At 50.2% G+C, this 24,584-nt stretch overlaps 1 pseudogene; it reads left to right on the top strand.

Moving 5' to 3' along the window:
* Positions 1 to 859: 859 nt before the first annotated feature.
* Positions 860 to 24,543, top strand: LOC123101703 (UDP-glycosyltransferase 91C1-like; annotated as a pseudogene).
* The last annotated feature ends 41 nt before the right edge of the window (positions 24,544 to 24,584 follow it).

The raw sequence follows: 24,584 nt of genomic DNA, 5'->3' as shown, positions 1-24,584 counted from the left end.
GAGTGTCGCGTGAGTCGTTGAAGCGACGCCGGAGCTACAATGAAGCGCACCGGAGCTTCGTTGAAGCACGCCGGTGTTGCAATGAAGCACGCCGGAGCAGCGATGAAGCGTGCCGGAGCTTCATTGAAGCACGCCGGAGCTGCGATGAAGCGTGACGGAGCTTCATTGAAGCACGTCGGAGCAGCGACGAAGCATGTCGGGGCTTCATTGAAGCATGCCAGAGCTGCACTAAAGTACACCGGAGCTGCAGTGAATCACGTCAGGGGTCGTTGAAGCTCGTCAGGGGTTGCAAGGAAGCGCTTCCAGGGATTGCTATGGAGTGTCGTTGGGGCTGCAATGGAGTGCCGCACGGTGCTTCCATGGAAGCTGTTGTGCTGAAGCTTTTTTGGTCGCGCTCGTCATTGCCATTTGAGCAGCACCCAGATGGCTCCCCGGTGCTGTGATGGAACGGTCGCCGGCGGCTCCAGTGCCGCGAGGTCACCAACGTGCTGTGAGGTAGCAGACGGGTGCAGAACTGCAGATACTAGATGCTGTGCGTGGTGGACGGAAGAACAAAGGAGGAAGAAGTTGACTCCGTCTGTTGTGATCGCACGATCAGTATCCGTCAGATCGGACGGCTGGCTAGGCGGCTTAATTCTGGAACAAATCATCTGGCTGATTTGTGGCAGCCGCCCAAAACCTAAACAATGTTCACATGGCGTGAACCGTGGATAGCAAGTAGCACGCTCCTGTTTGACTAGCAGTAAAATACTTCGTGCGTGGATAGCCACGGCGCGGCAGAGTGCTCAGCCTGAGCCCATTAAGCCGCCATTCCTTCTCACCAACCGCCCCACCGGCAAGTCCAGCTTCTGATCGCGCCATGGACGCCGGTTCCTCGTCCTCGCCGCTGCACATCATGGTCGTCCCGTGGCTCGCGTTTGGCCACCTGCTCCCGTACCTGGAGCTCTCCGAGCGGCTCCCCGAGCGCGGCCACCGCGTGTCCTACGTCTCCACGTCGCGCAACCTCGCCCGCCTCCCCACGCTGCGCCCCACCGCGGTGCCGCGCGTGGACTTTGTCATGCTCCCGCTTCCGAGCGTCGACGGCCTCACCGACGGTGCTGAGTCCACCAATGATGTGCCCGACGACAAGCGGGGGCTCCACTTCAAGGCCTTCGACGGCCTCGCCACGCCCTTTGCGGAGTTCATGGCCGCCGCGTGCACCGACGAGGCCACCAGGCCTCACTGGGTCATTGCTGATTGCTTCCACCACTGGGCCGCTGCCGCCGCCGAGCACAAGGTTCGGTAGATCTGTGCCGCTTGGCTCCACACTTGCACTAATTCCATGCCATGTAGGAGTATATCTCAGATCTTGCTCGATGATCCATCCTTCACCAGGTCCCATGCGTGATACTTCTTCCGACCGCTGCTTTGATCGCTACAGTGCACCGCGACTCGCTATCGGAACACGGGGGAGCACCGGCTGTGACCCGCACTACCCGCCCTCTGAGGAGGAGGAGACAGCACCCGTCTACGATGACCATGGCGCGTCGGGCATGTCCATCGTCCAGCGCTTTTACTTGACGAAAGAGAAGTGTGCGCTTGCGGCCATTCGGAGCTGCATCGAGTGGGAACCCGAGTCCTTCCCGCTGGTGCCAACGGTCATCGGCCTACCGGTTGTGCCCCTCGGCCTTCTGCCGCCGTCACCCGATGGAGGCCACCGTGCTGACGGCACCAATGGATCAGCAGAGCACGCCACCGTGCACTGGCTGGAGTGCAGCCGCTGGGCTCGTTGCTGTATGTGGCGCTGGGGAGCGCGGTACCGCTGCGTGTGGAGCAGGTGCACGAGCTGGCCCTCGGGCTGGAGCTCACCGGGACACGCTTCCTCTGAGTGATGAAGCTATGTACCTAGGGTAGGGTCATGGACCTGATCCAGACATCCTACCCTAGGACAGCATCCTAAAGCCAAGATCATTCAAAGAGTACCATCATCCACTCGACCATAGACATTTCACTCGGAAGAGTCAATGTTACTCGACCGTCACAAAAGTCACTTGACGGGCAGAAGAGCTAAAGTCACTTTGCACGAACAACGGTCGAGCATTTACTTGTAGGCTTAATTGTCATTTATAGCACCTAAATACAGGCGTTACCAGTAACGTCTCCATCTTTATGTACCTTAAACCCTTTGTAACTGAGGGCGAGAGAGGTCTGGCAAACTCTATATAAGCCACCCCCCTCCTCAGGGACAAGGGTTCGCACCCCTTGTAACTCACACGCATATAATCCAGTCGACCGCCTCCGGGCTCTAAGACGTAGGGCTGTTACTTCCTCCGACAAGGGCCTGAACTCGTAAAACTCGCGTGTACAATTCCTCCATAGCTAAGATCTTTGCCTCTACATCCCTACCCCCTATATTACTGTCACACTTAGAACCACGACAGTCGGCGCCCACCTTGGGGCAGGTGTTTTAGCGACTTGTTGGAGAAGTTGCGATTTCTCCTATCCCCATCAACATGGTTTCAGGCGGCGGTTTGGCCGAGGGCCGCGAGATCCGTCTCGGTGCGCTCGTATTCATCGCCGACAACTCCGCTTGGCTCCAAGAAGCGCCACTTGACGTCGAGGCGCTCCCCATCTGCGGGGCAACGCACTTCCACGCATGCATCCATGGCGTCCTTCTACGACAGCCGTCGACTCAATATCGGTCGGCTCCTGTGCTGACCTCCCTCCCTGCAGCCCGCCAGAGCAAGTGTTCCGGTCGATCAAGGCTTCAGCGGTGGATGAAGCATGCGGTGGCTCGCCAGTCGGCCACCCCCCAAGTCGCGGCAATCGAGCCCGACGAAACTCTCTACGGCCTGTTCGACCTGTCGACTGGCTCCGTAGAGACTACATCCGAGTGTGACAGCAGCGACCCCGCGGCGGAAGTTTTGATGGTCAATGGACCATGTAGTCCTCCTGGCTTCACCCGTGAGGACAAAGGCGATGGTGGCGGCGATCCGTCGAGTGTCCACGAAGAGTACCGACCCGAACCCCTCTCTTCGCAGAGGAGGGAGGAACTTCGCCACCGGAACATGGATGCACTTCACACTCCTATCGTTGGAGAAACCCCTGAGGCCCAGGCCTTGGAGGAGGCGCACCTGGCCAACTTGGTTGAGCGCACTCGAGTGGAGAACCTCCAGTGCGCACTCGACGAGCGTGCTCGGCAGCGTGCTCCCGAATCCAGTCGACGTCAACTTTTTCCACCTTCGACTCAGGTATACCAAACTCCAATCCAGAATCTCGCAGCTGCCGCCCGAATAGCTGCTCCGGGCCGCAGGAGAGCAGAATACAGTAGTATCTCAGTCGCGGAATAGGACTCGCAGCAGATCCGTGGTAGCAGACATAGTCCAGTCGGCTCACAGCCCAAGATCGCCCCGAGGCGTGAAGGACATGGAGACCGACGAGATCAGTATAGAAACCGTGAGCATTATGATCACCGACTCGATCATGATGATCATCGTCGAGTGCCCACGCCTCCCCCAAGGAGTGGATCATACGTGCCTCGGCAGCAGGATGATAGACGTCCTCATAGTGGTGGGCGAAGGATTCCAGTCGACCCCAGGGAACCGGGCTTTGATGCGAGATCTATTCTCGTTCAGGGTCTGGTCGACAGAAACAGAGCTCACAGAGAAGGCCCCGACAGAGATTTTCCAACCAGCAGCGGAGTGCATGTCTCAGGTCTAGAGTGCTTCAGCAGAGCCATCAGGGCTGCGGTGATTCCTCCCAACTTCAGGTTGGCGACTGGAGTCAGTAAGTTCACTGGTGAGTCCAAGCCCGACACTTGGCATGAGGATTACCGAGTGGCTATGCAGATTGGCGGTGGCAATGATGAAGTGGCCATGAAGCACCTTCCTTTGATGTTAGAGGGCTCGGCCAGGGCGTGGCTGAATCAGTTAGCTCCTGGTAGTATTTATACTTGGGAAGATCTTGCTCGAGTATTTGTCAAAACATTTGAAGGTACTTGCAAGCGGCCAGCAGGGTTGACAGAAATACAGTGTTGCGTTCAGAAACCGAATGAAACTTTGAGGGATTATATCTAGAGATGGATTATGTTGCACCACACGGTGGAGAATGTGTCAGATCGCCAAGCAATTTGTGCCTTCAAAGAAGGCGTTAAGTATCGGGAGTTGAATCTGAAATTCGGTCGGACAGGAGATATGACTCTGACTCGGATGATGGAGATTGCCACCAAGTATGCCAATGGTGAATAAGAAGACCGACTCCGGAGTGGCAAACACAAAATAGTCACCGATGAAACCGGAGGAGGGAACTCCAGTCAGAAGCAGAAGCGCAAAGCCGAGCCAGCTGCTCCTGGAGAAGCCTTGGCCGTAACTCAAGGGAAGTTCAAGGGGAAACCCAAAGGACCGTGGAACCCCAAGAAAGTAAAAGATCAGGATGGAAATGATGTACTAGATTTACCATGCCACATTCACACCAAGAAAGATGAAGAGGGAAATTTCATTTACCCAAAGCATACCACTCGATAGTGTCGGCTCCTAATTCAGCAATTCCAAGGGAAACAGCCCAAGGCAAAGGAGAAGGAAGTGGACAAAGTTGAGGAAGAGGAAGGGGACGATGATGGTTACCCCCACGTCAATTCCACCCTGATGATTTTTGTTGATGTTGAGAGTAAGAGTCGACTGAAAGTCATCAACAGAGAGGTGAACATGGTCGCCCCGGTGACACCCAGTTATTTGAAGTGGTCTCAGACTGCCATTACATTCGACTAGTCCGATCACCCGGTGCATATAGCCACCCCTGGGAGGCAAGCGCTGGTGGTCGACCCAGTAGTCGAAGGCACTCGATTGACTAAAGTTCTGATGGATGGTGGCAATGGTCTGAATATACTGTATGTAGAGATGTTGAAAGGAATGGGCATTCCGATGTCCAGACTCAGTGAAAGCAATATGAATTTCCATGGAGTCATTCCTGGCAAGAAGGCTGCATCACTCGGCCAGATCGCCCTTGATGTAGTATTCGGAGATTCCAAGAATTATGGCAAAGAAAAGTTGACATTTGAAGTTGTGGATTTCCAGAGTGCTTATCATGCTATTCTGGGCAGGCCAGCTTATGCACGTTTTATGGCTCGACCATGTTATGTGTACCTCAAATTGAAGATGCCTAGTCCCAAAGGGGTGATCACTATGTTGGGGATCGTAGCAGAAATTTAAAATTTTCTACGCATCACCAAGATCAATCTATCGAGTAATCTAGCAACGAGGGAAGGGGAGTGCATCTACATACCCTAGTAGATCGCTAAGTGGAAGCGTTGCAAGAACGCAGATGAAGGAGTCGTACTCGTAGCGATTCAGATCACGGTTGATTCCGGTCTAAGCGCCGAACCACGGCGCCTCCGCGTTCAACACACGTGCAGCCTGGTGACGTCTCCCACTCCTTGATCCAGCAAGGGGAGAAGGAGAGGTTGGGAAGACTCCGTCCAGCAGCAGCACGATGGCGTGGTGGTGGTGGAGGAGCGCGGGACTCCAGCAGGGCTTCGCCAAGCACTACGAGAGACGAGGAGGGAGAGAGGTAGGGTTGCGCCAAGAGAGAGATCAAATCGTATGTTCGGCAGCCCCCATACCTCAAGTATATAAAGGGGAGGGGAGGGGGCTGCGCCCCCTCTAGGGTTCCCACCCCAAGGGGTGCAGCAGCCCCAGATCCCATCTAGGGTGGCGGCCACAAGGGGGAGAGGGGGAGGCGCACCTGTGGTGGGCCTTAGGGCCCATCTGCCTTAGGGTTTGCCCCCCTCCCCTCTTGGAGGCGCCTTGGGCCTTGGTGGGAGGCGCCCCAGCCCACCTAGGGGCTGGTCCCTTCCCACTATTGGCCCATGTAGGCCTCCGGGGCTGGTGGCCCCACCTGGTGGACCCCCGGGACCCTCTCGGTGGTCCCGGTACGTTACCGATAGCACCCGAAACTTTTCCGGTGACCAAAACGGGACTTCCCATATATAACTCTTTACCTCCAGGCCATTTCGGAACTCCTCGTGACGTCCGGGATCTCATCTGGGACTCCGAACAACATTCGGTAACCACGTACATACTTTCCCTATAACCCTAGCGTCATCGAACCTTAAGTGTGTAGACCCTACGGGCTCGGGAGTCATGCAGACATGGCTGAGACATCTCTCCAGTCAATAACCAACAGCGGGATCTGGATACCCATGTTGGTTCCCACATGCTCCACAATGATCTCATCGGATGAACCACGATGTCAAGGATTCAATCAATCCCGTATACAATTCCCTTTGTCTATCGGTACGATACTTGCCTGAGATTCGATCGTCGGTATCCCGATACCTTGTTCAATCTCGTTACCGACAAGTCTCTTTACTCGTTCCGTAACACGTCATCCCGTGATCAACTCCTTGGTCACATTGTGCACATTATGATGATGTCCTACCGAGTGGGCCCAGAGATACCTCTCCGTTACACGAAGTGACAAATCCCAGTCTCGATTCGTGCCAACCCAACAGACACTTTCGAAGATACCCGTAGTGTACCTTTATAGCCACCCAGTTACGTTGTGACGTTTGGCACACCCAAAGCACTCCTACGGTATCCGGGAGTTGCACAATCTCATGGTCTAAGGAAATGATACTTGACATTAGAAAAGCTTTAGCATACGAACTACACGATCTTTGTGCTAGGCTTAGGATTGGGTCTTGTCCATCACATCATTCTCCTAATGATGTGATCCCGTTATCAATGACATCCAATGTCCATGGTTAGGAAACCGTAACCATCTATTGATCAACGAGCTAGTCAACTAGAGGCTTACTAGGGACGTGGTGTTGTATTTGTATCCACACATGCATCTGAGTTTCCTATCGATACAATTCTAGCATGGATAATAAAGGATTATCATGAACAATGAAATATATAATAATAACTAATTTATTATTGCCTCTAGGGCATATTTCCAATAGTCTCCCACTTGCACTAGAGTCAATAATCTAGTTCACATCGCCATGTGATTAACACTCACAGGTCACATCGCCATGTGACCATCATCCAAGAGTCTACTAGACTCAATGATCTAGTTCACATCATCATGTGATAAACACTCCAAGAGTTCTGGGTTTGATCATGTTATGCTTGTGAGAGAGGTTGTAGTCAACGGGTCTTGCCATATTCAGATCCCTATGTATTTCGCAAAACTTTATATCGTAGATGCTGCTACCACGTTCCACTTGGAGCTTATTCCAAATTGTTGCTCCATTATACGTATCCGGTATCTCTACTCAGAGCTATCCGGATAGATGTTAAGCTTGCATCAACGTAACTCTTTACGTCGAACGCTTTATCACCTCCATAACCGAGAAACATTTCCTTATTCCTCTAAGGATAATTTTTTGACCGCTATCCGGTGATCCACTCCTAGATCACCTTTGTACCCTCTTGCCAGACATGTGGCAAGGCACACATCTGGTGCGGTACTCAGCATGGCATACCGTATAGAGCCTATGACAAAAGCATAGGGGACGACCTTCGTCCTTCCTCTTTCTTCTGCCGTGGTCAATCTTCGAGTCTTACTCAACTTCACACCTTACAACTCAGGTAGAACCCCTTCTTTGACTGATCTATTTTGAACTCCTTCAAAAACATGTCAAGGTGTGCGTTCTTTGAAAGTATCATCAGGCGTTTTGATCTATATCTATAGATCTTGATGCCCAATATGTAAGCAGCTTTATCCAGGTCTTCCTTTGAAAATCACTCTTCAAACAACCGTTTATGCTTTCCAGAAATTCTACATTATTTCGAATCAGCAATATGTCATCCACATATACTTATCAGAAATGTTGTAGTGCTCCCACTCACTTTCTTGTAAATACAAGTTTCTAGCAAACATTGTATACACCTAAAAGCTTTGATCACTCCATCAAAGCATATATTCCGACTCTGAGATGCTTGCTCTAGTCCATAGAAGGATTGCTGGAGCCAGCATACCTTTTAGCATCCTTAGGATCGACAGAACCTTTTATTGTATCACATACAACTTTTTCTTACGAAAATTGGTAAGAAAACTTGTTTTGACATCCATCTGTCAGATTTCATAATCGAAAAATACAGCTAATGCTAACCTGATTCCGACGGACTTAAGCATCACTACGGGTGAGAAATTCTCATCGTAGTCAACTCCTTGAACTTGTGAAAAGACTCTTTCCCACAAGTCGAGCTTCATATATGGTAACATTACCACCCACGTCCGTCTTCTTCTTAAAGATCCATTTATCTCAATGACTCGCAGATCATCGGGCAAGTCCACCAAAGTCCATACTTTGTTCTGATGCATGGATCCTATCTCGGATTTCATGGCTTCTAACCATTTGTCGGAATACGGGCCCACCACCGCTTCTCCATAGCTCGTAGGTTCATTGTTGTCTAACAACATGATATCTAAGACAGGATTACCGTACCACTCAGGAGTAGTACATATCCTTGTCGACCTACGAGGTTCGATAGCAACTTGATCTGAAGCTTCATGATCACTATCATTAACTTCCTATTCAACAGACGTAGGTGCCACAGAAAACATCTTTCTGTGTTGCATCACTTTCTGGTTGAAGTGAAGGTTCGACAACCTCATCAAGTTCTATCTTCCTCCCACTCAATTCTTTCGAGAGAAACTCCTTCTCTAGAAAGGATCCGTTCTTAGTGACAAACAATTTGCCCTTGGATCTGAGATAGAAGGTATACCCAACTGTCACCTTTGGGTATCCTATGAAGATGTGTTTGTCCGCTTTTGGGTTCGAGCTTCTCCGGCTGAAGCCTTAAGCAGCAGCCCCAAACATTAAGAAACGACAACTTTTGTTTCTTGCCAAACCAATGTTCATACGACGTAGTCTCAACAGACTTATATGGTGTCCTATCTAAAGTGAATGCAACTGTCTCTAATGCATAACCTCAAAATAATAGCGGTAGATCGGTAAGAGACATCATAGATCGCACCATATCTCATAAGGTTCGATTACGACGTCCGGACACACCATTACGCTGTGGTGTTCCAGGTGGCTTCAACTGCGAAACAATTCCACAATGTCTTAAGTGATTGCCAAACTCATAACTCGGAAAATTCCCCTTTGATCAGATCATAGGAACATGATCTTCTTGTTATGATGATTCTTAACTTCACTCTGAAATCGCTTGAACTTTTCAAACGTTTCAGACTTGTGCTTCATTAAGTAAATATACCTATATCTACCCAAATCGTAAGTGAAGATGAGAAAATAGCGATATCCACCGCATGCTTCAATTCTCATTGGATCACACGCATCAGCATGTATGATTTCCAATAAGTCACTTGCCCGTTTCATTGTACCTGAAAACGGGGTCTTAGTCATCCTGCCCATGATGCATGGCTCGCATGTGTCAAGCGATTTAAAATCAAGTGGCTCCAAACATCCATCGATATGGAGTTTCTTCATGCATCTTACGCCAATATGACCTAAGCGGCAGTGCCACAAGAAAGTGGTACTATCATTATTAACTCTACATCTTTTGGCGTGAACATGTGTATTACCACGACCGAGATTCAATGAACCATTCACATAGGGTGCATGACCATGAAAGGTATTATTCATGTAAACAGAATAACCAGTATTCTCTAACTTAAATGAATAACCGTATTGCAATGAACATGATCTAATCATATTCATGCTCAACGTAGACACCTGATAACATTTATCTAGGTTCAATATTAATCCCGAAGGCAGATGGAGCGTGCAATGGTGATCTCATCAACTTTGGAAACACTTCCAACACACATCGTCACCTCGCCCTTAGCCAGTCTTCGTTTAGTCCGTAGCTTTTGCTTCAAGTCACCAATAATAGCAACTGAACCGGTATCCAATACCCAGGTGCTACCAGGAGTACTAGTGAGGTACACATTAATAACACGTATATACTTTGTTGAAGTTGCCAGCCTTCTTATCTACCATGCATTTGGGGTAATTCCGCTACCAGTGACACAATAGAAGCACTTAGTCTCGGGTTTGGGTTCAACCTTGGGTTCCTTCACTGGAGCGGCAACTGGTTTGCCATCCATGAAGTTTCCCTTCTAGCCCTTGCCCTTCTTGAAACCAGTGGCCTTGTTAAACCATCAACACTTGATGCTCCTTCTTGATTTCTACCTTTTGTGGTCTTAAGCACCGCGAACAGCTCCGGGATCATCTCCATCCCTTGCATGTCATAGTTCATCACGAAGATCTAGTAGCTCAGTGATAGTGACTAGAGAACTCTATCAATCACTATCTTATCTGGAAGTTTAACTCCCACTTGATTCAAGTGATTGTAGCACCCAGACATTCTGAGCACATGCTCACTAGCTGAGCTATTCTCCTCCATCTTGTTGGCAAAAGAACTTGTCAGAGGTCTCATACCTCTCAACACGGGCATGAGCCTGAAATCCCAATTTCAGCTCTTGGAACATCTCATATGTCTTATGGCGTTCAAAACGTCATCGGAATCCCGATTCTAAGTCGTAAAGTATGGTGCACTAAACTATCAAGTAGTCATCAGGATGTGTCTGTCAGGTGTTCACAACATCCACAGACGACGTTGTAGGGGTTTGCACATCGAGCGGTGCACCAAAGACGTAAGCCTTCTGTGTAGCAGTGAGGACACTCCTCGGACTACGGACCCAGTCCGCATCATTACCTACAATATCTTTCAACTTGGTCTTTCTCTAGGAACGTATTGAAACAGGGAGCTACAACGTGAGATATTTACCTCCAACAGATTTGCAAATACAATTTAGACTATGTTCATGATAATTAAGTTCATCTAATCAAATTATTTAATGAACTCCCACTCAGATAGACATCCCTCTAGTCATCTAAGTGATACATGATCCAAATCGACTAGGCTGTGTCCGATCATCACGTGAGACGAACTAGTCATCAACGGTGAACATCTCATGTTGATCGTATCTTCTATACGACTCATGTTCGACCTTTCGGTCTTCCGTGTTCCGAGGCCATGTCTGTACATGCTAGGCTCATCAAGTCAACCTAAGTGTTTCGCATGTGTTTTGAGACCATGTCTGTACATGCTAGGCTCGTCAACACCTGTTGTATTCGAATATTAGAATCTATCACACCCGATCATCACGTGGTGCTTCGAAACAATGAACCTCCGCAACGGTGCACAGTTAGGGGGAACACTTTTCTTGAAATTTTAGTGAGGGATCATCTTATTTAAGCTACCGTCGTTCTAAGAAAATAAGATGTAAAATATGATAAACATCACATGCAATCAAATAGTGACATGATATGGCCAATATCATTTGCTCCTTATGATCTCCATCTTTGGGGATCCATGATCATCATTGTCACCGGCATGACACCATGATCTCCATCATCATGATCTCCATCATCGTGTCTTCTCAAAGTTGTCTCGTCATCTATTACTTCTACTACTATGGCTAACGCTTTAGCAATAAAGCAAAGTAATTACATGACGATTATGTTGAAACGCATGTCATAAATAATTTAAGACAACTCCTATGGCTCTTGTCGGTTGTCATACTCATCGACATGCAAGTCATGATTCCTATTACAAGAACATGATCAATCTCATACATCACATATATCATTCATCACATCCTTTTGTCCATATCACATCACAAGGCATATGCTGCAAAAACAAGTTAGACGTCCTCTAATTGTTGTTGCAAATTTTTTACGAGGCTGCTATAGGTTTCTAGCAAGAACGTTTCTTACCTACGCCAAAACCACAACGTGATATGCCAATTTCTATTTACCCTTCATAAGGACCCTTTTCATCGAATCCGATCCGACTAAAGTGGGAGAGACAGACACCCGCTAGCCACCTTATGCAACTAGTGCATGTCAGTCAGTGGAACCAGTATCACGTAAGCGTACGTGTAAGGTCGGTCCGGGCCGCTTCATCCCATGATGCCACTGAATCAAGATAAGACTAGTAACGACAAGTAAATTGACAATATCGACGCCCACAACTGCTTTGTGTTCTACCCGTGCATAGAAACTACGCATAGACCTAGCCCTGATACCACTATTGGGGATCGTAGCAGAAATTTAAAATTTTCTACGCATCACCAAGATCAATCTATGGAGTAATCTAGAAACTAGGGAAGGGGAGAGCATCTACATACCCTAGTAGATCGCTAAGCGGAAGCATTGCAAGAACGCGGATGAAGGAGTCGTACTCGTAGCGATTCAAATTGCGGTTGATTCCGATCTAAGCGCCGAACCACGGCGCCTCCGCGTTCAACACACGTGCAGCCCGGTGACGTCTCCCACGCCTTGATCCAGCAAGGGGAGAAGGAGAGGTTGGGAAGACTCCGTCCAACAGCAGCACGACGGCGTGATGGTGGTGGAGGAGCGCGGGACTCCAGCAGGGCTTCGCCAAGCACTACGAGAGACGAGGAGGGAGAGAGGTAGGGTTGCGCCAAGAGAGAGATCAAATCGTATGTTGGGCAGCCCCCATACCTCAAGTATATATAGGGGAGGGGAGGGGGCTGCGCCCCCTCTAGGGTTCCCACCCCAAGGGGTGCGGCAGCCCCAGATCCCATCTAGGGTGGCGGCCACAAGGGGGAGAGGGGGAGGCGCACCTGTGGTGGGCCTTAGGGCCCATCTGCCTTAGGGTTTGCCCCCTCCCCTCTTGGAGGCGCCTTGGGCCTTGGTGGGAGGCGCCCCAGCCCACCTAGGGGCTGGTCCCTTCCCACTATTGGCCCATGTAGGCGTCCGGGGCTGGTGGCCCCACCTGGTGGACCCCCGGGACCCTCCCGGTGGTCCCGGTGTGTTACCAATAGCACCCGAAACTTTTCCGGTGACCAAAACGGGACTTCCCATATATAAATCTTTACCTCCAGGCCATTTAGGAACTCCTCGTGACGTCCGGGATCTCATCCGGGACTCCGAACAACATTCGGTAACCATGTACATACTTTCCCTATAACCCTAGCGTCATCGAACCTTAAGTGTGTAGACCCTACGGGCTCGGGAGTCATGCAGACATGGTTGTTACATCTCTCCGGTCAATAACCAACAGCGGGATCTGGATACCCATGTTGGTTCCCACATGCTCCACGATGATCTCATCGGATGAACCACGATGTCAAGGATTCAATCAATCACGTATACAATTCCCTTTATCTATCGGTACGATACTTGCCCGAGATTCGATCGTCGGTATCCCGATACCTTGTTCAATCTCGTTACCGACAAGTCTCTTTACTCGTTCCGTAACACATCATCTCGTGATCAACTCCTTGGTCACATTGTGCACATTATGATGATGTCCTACCGAGTGGGCCCAGAGATACCTCTCCATTACACTAAGTGACAAATCCCAGTCTCGATTCGTGCCAACCCAACAGACCTTTCGGAGATACCCGTAGTGTACCTTTATAGCCACCCAGTTACATTGTGATGTTTGGCACACCCAAAGCACTCCTACGGTATCCGGGAGTTGCACAATCTCATGGTCTAAGGAAATGATACTTGACACTAGAAAAGCTTTAGCATATGAACTACATGATATTTGTGCTAGGATTAGGATTGGGTCTTGTCCATCACATCATTCTCCTAATGATGTGATCCCGTTATCAACGACATCCAATGTCCATGGTTAGGAAACTGTGACCATCTATTGATCAATGAGCTAGTCAACTAGAGGCTTACTAGGGACGTGGTGTTGTCTATGTATCCACACATGCATCTGAGTTTTTTATCGATACAATTCTAGCATGGATAATAAACGATTATCATGAACAATGAAATATATAATAATGACTAATTTATTATTGCCTCTAGGGCATATTTTCAACACACTATCACTGGCAATCGAAAGAAGGTGGAAGAGTGCTTCCAGAAAGGCTCAAAAATTGCCGATGCACAGATGGCAGTAGTAGAATTGCAGGAATATCAAAAAAAATGTAGATCCGAGTGATTTGTTGCGAGCTAAGAAGCCTGCCATAGATTCAGCATTCCAGTCGGCTGGCGAAACAAAGTCGATTCACATTCACCCGACGGATCCCAATGCTGCTCCGACTCACATTTCAACAACACTCGACTCCAAATAGGAAGAAGCGCTCATCCAGTTCCTCCGTGAGAACTGGGACATTTTTGCATGGAAACCTTCTGACATGCCAGGTGTTCCCAGGGGACTGGCTGAGCATCGTCTGCGAGTCGACCCAAAAGTGAAACCAGTCAAAGAACATCTTCGACGGTCTGCCGTACAGAAGAGGAAGGCAATCGGTGAAGAAGTGGCTCGACTTCTAGCAACTGAGTTCATCCGAGAAATTTACCACTCCGAGTGGTTAGCTAATGTTGTCATGGTCCCAAAGAAGGAGGACTCACTTTGCATGTGCATCGACTTCAAACATATCAATCGGGCCTGCCTGAAAGATCACTTTCCTCTCCCTCTCATCGACCAAATAGTCGACTCGACCGCGGGGTGTGAGCGTTTGTCCTTTTTGGACGCTTATTCCGGGTATCATCACATCCATCTGTATGGACCCGATGAGATAAAAACAGCTTTCATCACCCCATTTGGGTGCTTCTGGTATGTCACTATGCCATTCGGTTTGAAGAACGCCGGAGCCACATTCATGCGGATGATTCAGAAGTGTTTGCTCACTCAGATCAGTCGGAATGTGGAAGCATACATGGATGACATTGTGGTCAAGTCACGTAAAGGTTCTGACCTACTGGCTGACCTTGCTGAAACCTTTGCTAACCTCAGAAGGTATGATATCAAGCTTAATCCATCAAATTGCACGTTTGGAGTTCCAGGCGGAAAATTACTCGGTTTCTCGTTTCTGAATGAGGGATCGACGCTAACCCAGAGAAAGTGGGTGCCATACTCCGGATGAAATGCCCCGTGCGTGTGCATGATGTCCAGAAGCTTACTGGTTGTTTGGCCGCCCTAAGTCGATTCATTTCTCGCCTCGGTGAAAAGGCGCTGCCTCTTTACCGACTAATGAAGAAGTCAGATAAGTTTGAGTGGACTCCTGAAGCTGATGCAGCATTTGCAGATCTTAAAGCCCTGCTTTCCACCCAGCCGGTGCTTGCTGCTCTAATCAATAAAGAGCCTTTGTTGCTTTACATTGCAGCCACTGGACAAGTCGTCAGTACAGTACTAGTGGTCGAGCGGGAAGAAGAAGGAAAAGCCTACAAAGTTCAGTGCCCAGTATACTATGTCTCTAAAGTTTTGACTCCATCAAAGAAAAGATATCCACATTATCAGAAGCTTGTTTATGGGATTTATATGACCACAAAGAAGGTTGCACATTACTTCTCTGATCACTCCATTACAGTCGTCAGCGACGCTCCATTGTCAGATATTCTGAACAACAGAGATGCACCTGGTTGAGTGGCAAAGTGGGCGATTGAACTCCTTCCTTTAGATATCAAGTTTGAGGCAAAGAAAGCTATCAAGTCCCAAGCAATAGCAGATTTCCTCGTCGAGTGGATCGAACAACAACTGTCGACTCAAGTTCACTCGGAACACTGGACCATGTTCTTTGACGGTTCCAAGATGTTGAATGGTTCCGGTGCTGGGGTGGTACTGGTGTCCCCCCGAGGAGACAATCTCAGATATGTCCTTCATATTCACTTTGATTCCTCCAATAAGGAAGCAGAATATGAAGCACTCTTGTATGGGTTGCGTATGGCCAACTCACTCGGTGTCCGTCACCTCATGGTCTATGGCGACTCAGATTTGGTAGTCAATCAAGTGATGAAGGAGTGGGACGTCAGAAGCCCAGCCATGACTGGTTACTGTAACGCGGTGAGGAAGTTGGAAAAGAAGTTTGAAGGGTTAGAGCTCCATCATATACCCCGACTGAAAAATCAAGCAGCAGATGATTTAGCAAAGATAGGCTCCAAGAGAGAAGCCATTCCCAGTAATGTGTTCCTGGAGCATATTCATGCACCTTCAGTTCAAGAAGATCCCTTCACTGAAGAACCCCCGCAGCCTAAGAGTGCCACAGATCCGACTGAAGTCGAGGTCCCAGCCATGGTCGACTTGATCATGGAGGTGTTGGTCATCATTCCCGACTGGACAGTGCCATACATTGCATATATCCTTAGGAAAGAGCTCCCATAGGATGAAGAAGAGGCTTGACAGATCGTCCGTTGATCCAAGGCCTTTACTGTAATAAGAGGACAGCTGTTCAGAGAAAGTGCAACCGGGATCAGCCAGAAATGCATAACGCCAGAAGAAGGTCGAGTGATCCTCCACGACATCCATTCGAGGACCTGTGGTCACCATGCGTCCTCTCGGACCATTGTGGCTAAAGCATATCGAGCTGGATTTTATTGGCCACGAGCAAATGAAATGGCGAAAGATATAGTCGACAGATGCGAAGGCTGCCAGTTCTACTCCAATATGTCGCACAAACCTGCATCAGCCCTGAAGACCATTCCACTCGTCTGGCCCTTTGTTGTTTGGGGATTGGACATGGTTGGTCCACTAAAGACTGGTAGGAGTGGCTTTACTCACGTGCTTGTAGCAGTCGACAAGTTTACCAAATGGACCGAAGCCAAGCCTATTAAGAATCTTGAAGCTAGTACTGCTGTCAGCTTCATCAGAGAGTTGATATTCAGATATGGGGTTCCGCATAGCATCATCACTCACAACGGATCGAACTTCGATTCTGATGAGTTCAGAACCTTCTGCGCCTCACAAGGCACACGAGTCGACTATGCTTCAGTCGCCAATCCCCAGTCGAATGGACAAGCAGAAAGAGCAAATGGTCTGATTCTCAAAGGACTGAAACCCTGACTGATGCGAGATCTCAAGCACGTAGCGGGCACCTGGGTTGATGAACTTCCATTAGTCTTTGGGGATTGAGGACAACCCCTAATCGGTCGACCGGCCGAACTCCATTCTTCTTGGTCTATGGGGCTGAAGCTGTTCTACCGAGTGACTTGCTTCATGATGCACCACGAGTTGAGCTCTTCTCTGAAGATGAAGCAGAACAAGCTCGGCAAGACGCAGTCGACCTCCTAGAGGAGGAAAGAGAGATGGCCTTGATCTAGTCGACCATTTATCAGCAAGACTTGTGTCGATTCCATGCTAGACACGTGAAGAGTCAGGCCTTTCAAGAGGGTGACTTGGTTCTTCGAGTGGATCAGCAGAAACCACACAAGCTCACCCAGCTTGGGAAGGTCCCTTCATTGTCACCAGAGTGCTCCACAATGGAGCATACCACCTTTACAGTGTCGAGCATAAGAAGGACGAGCCACGGGCTTGGAATGCGGAGCTGCTCCGCCCCTTTTATACTTAAGTACTCATTTGAATAAAATGTAATAAGAAATACCTTTGTAATTTGTTTATCAAAGACAAGAGCTTTACAGTCCTCTTAAACGATTGATTGTTGCTTTTATTTGCGTCTGAAATCCCTTAGTGGGTGACTTAGCAGCGAATCTGTTTCTCCTAAGTTCAAAAGAAAATCCTACCGAGTGGTGAGCAAGCCTCTCACTCGGGGGCTTAGCTGCGAATCCGTTTCGCCTAAGTTTAAAAAAATCCTACCAAGTGGTGAGCAACCCTCCCACTCGGGGGCTTAGCTCCAGTCCAGTACTCGCATAAGTTTGAAAAATCCTACCGAGTGGTGAGCAACCGTCCCACTCGGGGGCTTAGCTGCAGTCCAGTACTCACCTAAGTTTGAAAAATCCTACCGAGTGGTGAGAAAGCCTCTCACTCGGGGGCTTACCTGCGAATCCGTTTCGCCTAAGTTTAAAAAATCCTACCGAGTGGTGAGCAAGCCTCCCACTCGGGGGCTTAGCTGCAGTCCAGTACTCGCCTAAATTTGAAAAATCCTACCGAGTGGTGAGCAACCCTCCCACTCGGGGGCTTAGCTGCAGTCCGGTACTCGCCTAAGTTTGAAAAATCCTACCGAGTGGTGAGCAAGCCTCTCACTCGGGGGCTTAGCTGCGAATCCGTTTCGCCTAAGTTTAAAAAAATCCTACCGAGTGGTGAGCAAGCCTCCCACTCGGGGGCTTAGCTGTAGTCCAGTACTCGCCTAAGTTTGAAAAATCCTACCGAGGGGTGAGCAACCCTCCCACTCGGGGGCTTAGCTGCAGCCCAGTACTCACCTAAGTTTGAAAAATCCTACCGAGTGGTGAGCAAGCCTCCCACTCGGGGGCTTAGCTGCAGTCCAGTACTCGCCTAAGTTTGAAAAATCCTACCGAGTGGTGAGCAAGCCTCTCACTCGGGGGCTTAGCTGCAGTCCAGTACTCGCCTAAGTTTGAAAAATCCTACCGAGTGGTGAGCAACCCTCCCACTCGGGGGCTTAGCTGCAGTCCAGTACTCGCCTAAGTTTGAAAAAACCTACCGAGTGGTGAGCAACCCTCTCACTCGGGGGCTTAGCTGTAGTCCAGTACTCGCCTAAGTTTGTAAACTCCTACCAAGTGATGAGCACCCTCTCACTCGGGGGCTTAGCCGCAGTCCAGTACTTGCCTAAGTTTAAAAAAATCCTACTGAGTGGTGATCAACCCTCCCACTCGGAGGCTTAGCTGCAGTCCAGTATTCTCCTAAGGTTTAAAATCTGTCCCTATCTGCAAGGACGACGAGGTGCAGGTCGACCACGGCCTTCTACTCCGAGCTATGCCACAAGTACAACATGCACTCCATCCCCATCCGCAAGGACGACGAAGTGCAGGTCGACCATGGCCTTCTACTCCGAGCTACACCACAAGTACAACATACGCTCCATCCCCATCCGCAAGGACGACGAGGTGCAGGTCGACCGCGGCCTTCTTCTCTGAGCTACGCCACAAGTACAACGTACGCTCCATCCCCATCCGCAAGGACGACGAGGTGCATGTCGACCGCGGCCTTCTTCTCCGAGCTACGCCACAAATACAACGTGCACCCCAACCCTGCCCGCAGGGACGACGAGACGCAGGTCGATTGGACTCTCCACTTCAGGGCTACATCCCAAAGAGCAAATTCCATACGAAGGCAAATACAAACATATTCAGAAATAAACCAAGTTCAGATAGATCCTAAAAATTCCAGGCGACGGATCAAAAGTATTCGAGCATCAAGCCCGAAGGAGTTTAATGGTTACAGCAACCACTCGGCATCCCGAGGCAAATTTAAGGCAAGTTTAGATCTCAAAGTTTGTTCATTCGGCAGGAGGAGGGCTGGCAGGTTCAACGAATTCGTCCAAGTCGATTCCATCTGCAATCCGAGTGGCGGCAGCTATGAAAGTCTCCATAAAGGACTGGAAATCGTGCCTTTTGGTGTTGGCGACCTTGATCGCCGTCAGCTTGTCTTCGCGAGCTTCCTTGCAGTGGACTCTTACCAAGGACAACGCCACGTCAGCACCATACCGGGCAGAGGACTTCTTCCACCCTTGCACTCAACCAGGAACCTCATTGAGCCGAGTCATCAGAGATTCGAGGTCATTTTGAAGCATCGCCCTTGGCCAGAGTGATGAGTCGATCCATGAAACTGCCACCTTCAGACGAGCGAGGTAACTTGTCACACTCGCGACACGAGATTCCAGTCAAAGCACATTCATGGCAGCCTCGTCGCCGACTGGAGAAGTAATAGGGTCCAAACCCGTCTCGATCCGTCCAGTCTCCTCCTCAAAGTTTTGGCAGAATTCTGTAGTCAAGGAGTTAGTGAATTGACTGGACTGGACTAACTCACAAGTAGTAGAGCAGTCGGATTAAAAGGAGTACCTTCCAACATAAGAAAGAGCTTCTTGACAAGGTTCTCAGATAAGCTTCCACGTCATTTCTCTTACGAGTCACGGATTCCAGCTTCTCATTCAAAGCCATCTTATCCTTCTTCAGACGAGTTACCTCTCGGTTGGATTCAGTGAGACATGACTTCAGCTTGCTTACTTCTTCTTCCAGCACTCCGATCGAAGCCAGCTTCTGGTCTGCAAGGGCAGTCTTATCTTGAGCTTCCTTCTGCGCAGCTGCAAGGTCTGAGTCCTTCTTCTCCAGAGCCAACCTCATTTTCTCTGCAAAATAAGCAATCGGATCAAACAAGAGATCGAAGAAATATTTTAAAAAGGATGATCGACGCGAACAGTCGACAGGCAGTTACCTTCCATACCAGCAGCTTCATCTTGAGCTTTCTTTAACTTTTGTTGGGCCAGCTCCAAGTCAAGGTTGAGTTGCCTCTACTTCTCCTCAAATTCGGCGAATTTAGAAATGAGAGTACAGGATTTCTGCAGAAGGTAAAAGACATATCAATCGACAAGATCAAAGATTATTTACTTCCGAGTGAATAAAACTTTAAAGTTGACTCAGACCCCAGCCGACTGCCCGTAGTCGACTGTGGTCTCGGGGACTACACCTAGTGGGTGCACTTGACGTGCCCCCACTGGTTCAGATCCCACTCGGCCGGTCTGCCCAAAAAAAAGAGAGAAGAACTATTCAGACCCTGGCCGACTGCCAGCAGTCGACCGCGGTCTCGGGGACTACACCCAGTGGGTGCACTTGGCGTACCCCCACTGGTTCAGATCCCACTCGGCCGGTCCGCCCGGGTCGAGTGGAAGAAAGGAAAGGGAAAAGTACTCAGACCCCAGTCGACTACCCGCACTCGACTGCAGTCTCGGGGACTACACCCAGTGGGTGCACTTAGCTTGCCCCCACCGGTTCAGATCCCACTCGCCCAGGCCGAGTGGAAGAGCGCAAATGCTAAAGATAACAAAACACCCATTGGGTGTACAGATTCAACGCAAACAATAAGAGATTGTATGAAAGAAAATATTCCAGGTAGCATATCCTAATAGAACAAGGTCAGTCGAAAGCCTACTTACCTAGACATTGGCCCGAAAAAAGCCTGGTTGTACGACTGGCATCATAAGCAGCCTGGTTGTTCTCGTGCACCGTCTTCATCTGCTCCATCATCACGTTAGTCTGACGGATGGCCTCCGCAGCCGCGGCCGACTGGCTTTCCGAAACATGGTAGTTGGTGAAGAAGGGGGCAGACGACCCAGGTGCGGCAGCTTAGAGCTCCGAAGCATGGGGTTGGACGACTGAAAGAAACACCGGTACAATCGACGGTGCAGGGCGCTCACTCGACAATGGGACGGCAAAAGTTACAGAGGCCCCACCTGCGTCTTCAGATTGCTGGACGGTTGGTGTTGTCATCGGTCCCTGCTGAGATGTCTTGCCAGTTGCTACTTTTTTGTTCTTTCTGGGCCTAGGGGCCACATCTTCATCATCATCCGGAAGCTCGATGACGTTGGGTGGGGCTGCAAATAAATCAATTGACCCCAAGTGAATCGCTAGAATTTAATCGACCAAATAATCAAGAACAAGATCATGAGAGTTTTACCTAGGTTGGAGGTAACCGCGTCTTCCATTTCCTCATCTCGGTATTGGTAGGAAGAAGTTCCAGATGTAGCAGCACTACAAATGTCAACATTCAGTTGGTTATGTTCTGTTGCTCAAGTCGACCAAAAGATCGGGCCAAATGATTACCCGGAGATGGTGGGGATGGTCACTTTGATTCTGGGCTTCGTTGGTTTGGAGGGTGTGTCCTTCAATGCTTTTGGCACAGGAGGCGGCGCAGTCTTGAGCTGTTTCAATACCTTCTCAGTCAGCACCGGAGAAGACGTCTGAGGGCGCTTCGAAGATTGCCCAGTCGGTGCGGTCGCCAGGTTAGGGGTGCTCGCCGGGTCGTGAACGTGCTTGGACCTCCTTTCTCTGCGAGAAGGCGAGTCGACCTCTTCTTCATCACTCGGGGCGTCGCTCTCGCCGTCCTCCTCTGCATCCGAATGCCACTCGCCACTCTCGCCCCCGCTCGCCTCTTCCTCGACATTTTGCTCCTGCACTCCATTGGGCATCAAGTACATATCAATAAGAGACTGAAAAGACAATGAACAAAAGAAAGACAATCGACCGTCAACAAGATGTTACATAGTAAATCAAGAAGACACTCAACAGTGCAGAATCATACCTGTTCCGGCTGGCACAAATGGTCGAATGGAACCACCCTCCTGGACCCCCGGGGGTTATCCTTGTTGCTGGTAATACCCCTCAGCCACTTCGCCACTGTGTCCTCACTAAAATCCTCCGGGTGGATCCGAGTGGAATCCTCGAGTCCCGAGTACATCCACATCGGATGGTCACGAGCTTGGAGTGGTTGGATGCGTCGACTGAGGAAAACCTCCAGCAGGTCCATACCAGTCACTCTGTCGCGGACAAGTTGGACGACCCGCTCGACCAACACCTTCACCCGCGCCTTCTCTTCCAGGATCACTCTCAAGGAGGAGGGCTTCTCCACTCGAGCCATGAAAAAGGGGGGAAGTCCATTCGACTGACCCAGGGTCGGCTGGTCCTTGTAGTAAAACCAAGTCGACTGCCAGCCCCGGACCGAGTCGGGAAGGATCATAGCTGGGAAGGTGCTCTTGTTCCTCATTTGAATTCCAAGGCCCCCGCACATCTGTATCACGTGCGTCCTCTCGTCACTCAGATTGGCCTTCTTGACCGTCTGGGAGCGACATGTGAATATGTGCTTGAAGAGACCCCAGTGCGGTCGGCAGCCCAAGAAATTCTCGCACATGGACACGAAAGCAGCAAGGCACACGATGGTGTTTGGAGTAAAGTGGTGGAGTTGAGCCCCGAAGAAGTTCAAGAAACCACGAAAGAAAGGGTGGGGAGGCAAAGAAAACCCGCGGTCGACATGAGTGGCGAGGAGAACGCACTCACCCTCCTGCGGCCGCGGCTCAATCTCGTTCCCCGGGAGCCGCGCCGATTCGTGGAGGATCAGTCCCCCCTCAACCAGATCGTCGATGTCATCTTGGCTGATCATCGAGCAGATCCAGTCGCCCTGGATCCAGCCAGGCGGCAGGCCGGACCTCGACGAGGATCCGCCCCGGCTGGTCCTCTTCCCTTTCGCCTTCGTCGTCGCCTTCTTCGCACGCTCCAACGCCACCGTCTTCTCCTTCCCCATGGCGGCGAACCGAGTCCGAGCGGAGCTACGGCACCGAGAGCAGAAGCAGGTGCAGCGGAGAAATCTGAGGAAGAGGAAGGAGAATGAGGGCGCACTGTTCAAAAGCCCCGGTCCGGTGCTTTATATAAGGACACTTCCGAGTGACTGACTTGTAGGCCCGGACGATCTTATCAAATCCCGCAACAGTCGCGCGCGCGATACGTGGCAAAAAAGGTGGCACGGGGATCGAGGCGACCTGCCTAATCCGTCCCGATTACCGCGGCCTCCCCCGCCCAGCGCGCTTCCCAAAATTCGAATCCCGTGAAATTCGCAGATGGCAAAACAACCCACCAGACGGAAGATTTGTTCCATATCAACACTCGAAACTTAACAATGAAAGTTCACTCGACAAAACCAAGAATGGATCAAGGCGACTGAACAAGCAGTTGAAGTCATTATAAAGGTTCATTCGACCTTTGGGTGAGATATTCTCAAAGCACAAAAGCTAAATCAGAGGGGTTATCAACTCCTTCTCCACTCGAACCCTGAACCATTCAGGGGCTAATGATGAAGCTATGTACCTAGGGTAGGGTCATGGACCTGACCCAGACATCCTACCCTAGGACAGCACCCTAAAGCCAGGATCATTCAAAGAGTACCATCATCCACTCGACCATAGACGCTCCACTCGGAAGAGTCAATGTCACTCGACCATCACAAAAGTCACTCGATGGGCAGAAGAGCTAAAGTCACTCTGCACGAACAACGGTCGAGCATTTACTTGTAAGCTTAATTGTCATTTATAGCACCTAAATACAGGCGTTACCAGTAACGTCTCCATCTTTATGTACCTTAAACCCTTTGTAACTGAGGGTGAGAGAGGTCTAGCAAACTCTATATAAGCCACCCCCCTCCTCAGGGACAAGGGTTCGCACCTCCTGTAACTCACACGCATATAATCCAGTCGACCGCCTCCGGGCTTCGAGACGTAGGGCTGTTACTTCCTCCGAGAAGGGCCTGAACTCGTAAAACTCGTGTGTACGATTCCTTCATAGCTAAGATCTTTGCCTCTACATCCCTAACCCTCCCTATCTTACTGTCAGACTTAGAACCACGACACTAGGCTCTCCGGAAGCCCAACGGCGCAGCAGTCGACGACGACGGCGCCGACATGCTTCCTCCCGGTTTCCAAGAGCGCACTCGTGACCAGGGGCTGGTGACCACGGGGTGGGTTCCCCAGATCAGCATCCTGGCGCACGCCGCTGTGGGCGGGTTCCTGACGCACTGCGGCCGGAACTCGCTGATTGAGGGTCTCCTGTTCGGGTACCCTCTCGTCATGCTGCCCATCTGCGGGGCCCAGGGGCCCAACGCGCGGCAAATGGAGGTGAAGAATGTAGGGTTGCAGGTGGCGAGGGATGAGAGTGATGGGTCGTTCGGCCGCCATGGCGTCGCGAGCGCGGTCCGGGCTGTCATGGTTGATGGAGAGGCCAGGAGGAGCTTCGTGGCAGGTGCAGCGAAGATGCAGGAGGTCGTAGCTAATACGGAGCGGCAGGAGAGGTACGTTGACGAGTTTGTACATCGCCTTAAATCTTACACCGCCGAAGGCCATTTCCGTACAGTCGCGTCTGCCTCGCTTTGAGCCACTGACAGGTGGGTTAATGGCCCTAAGTCAGCTAAGAT

Source organism: Triticum aestivum, chromosome 5A, assembly GCF_018294505.1.
Source record: "Triticum aestivum cultivar Chinese Spring chromosome 5A, IWGSC CS RefSeq v2.1, whole genome shotgun sequence".
Lineage (NCBI taxonomy): Eukaryota > Viridiplantae > Streptophyta > Magnoliopsida > Poales > Poaceae > Triticum > Triticum aestivum.
This window is presented reverse-complemented; position numbering and strand designations above follow the sequence as displayed.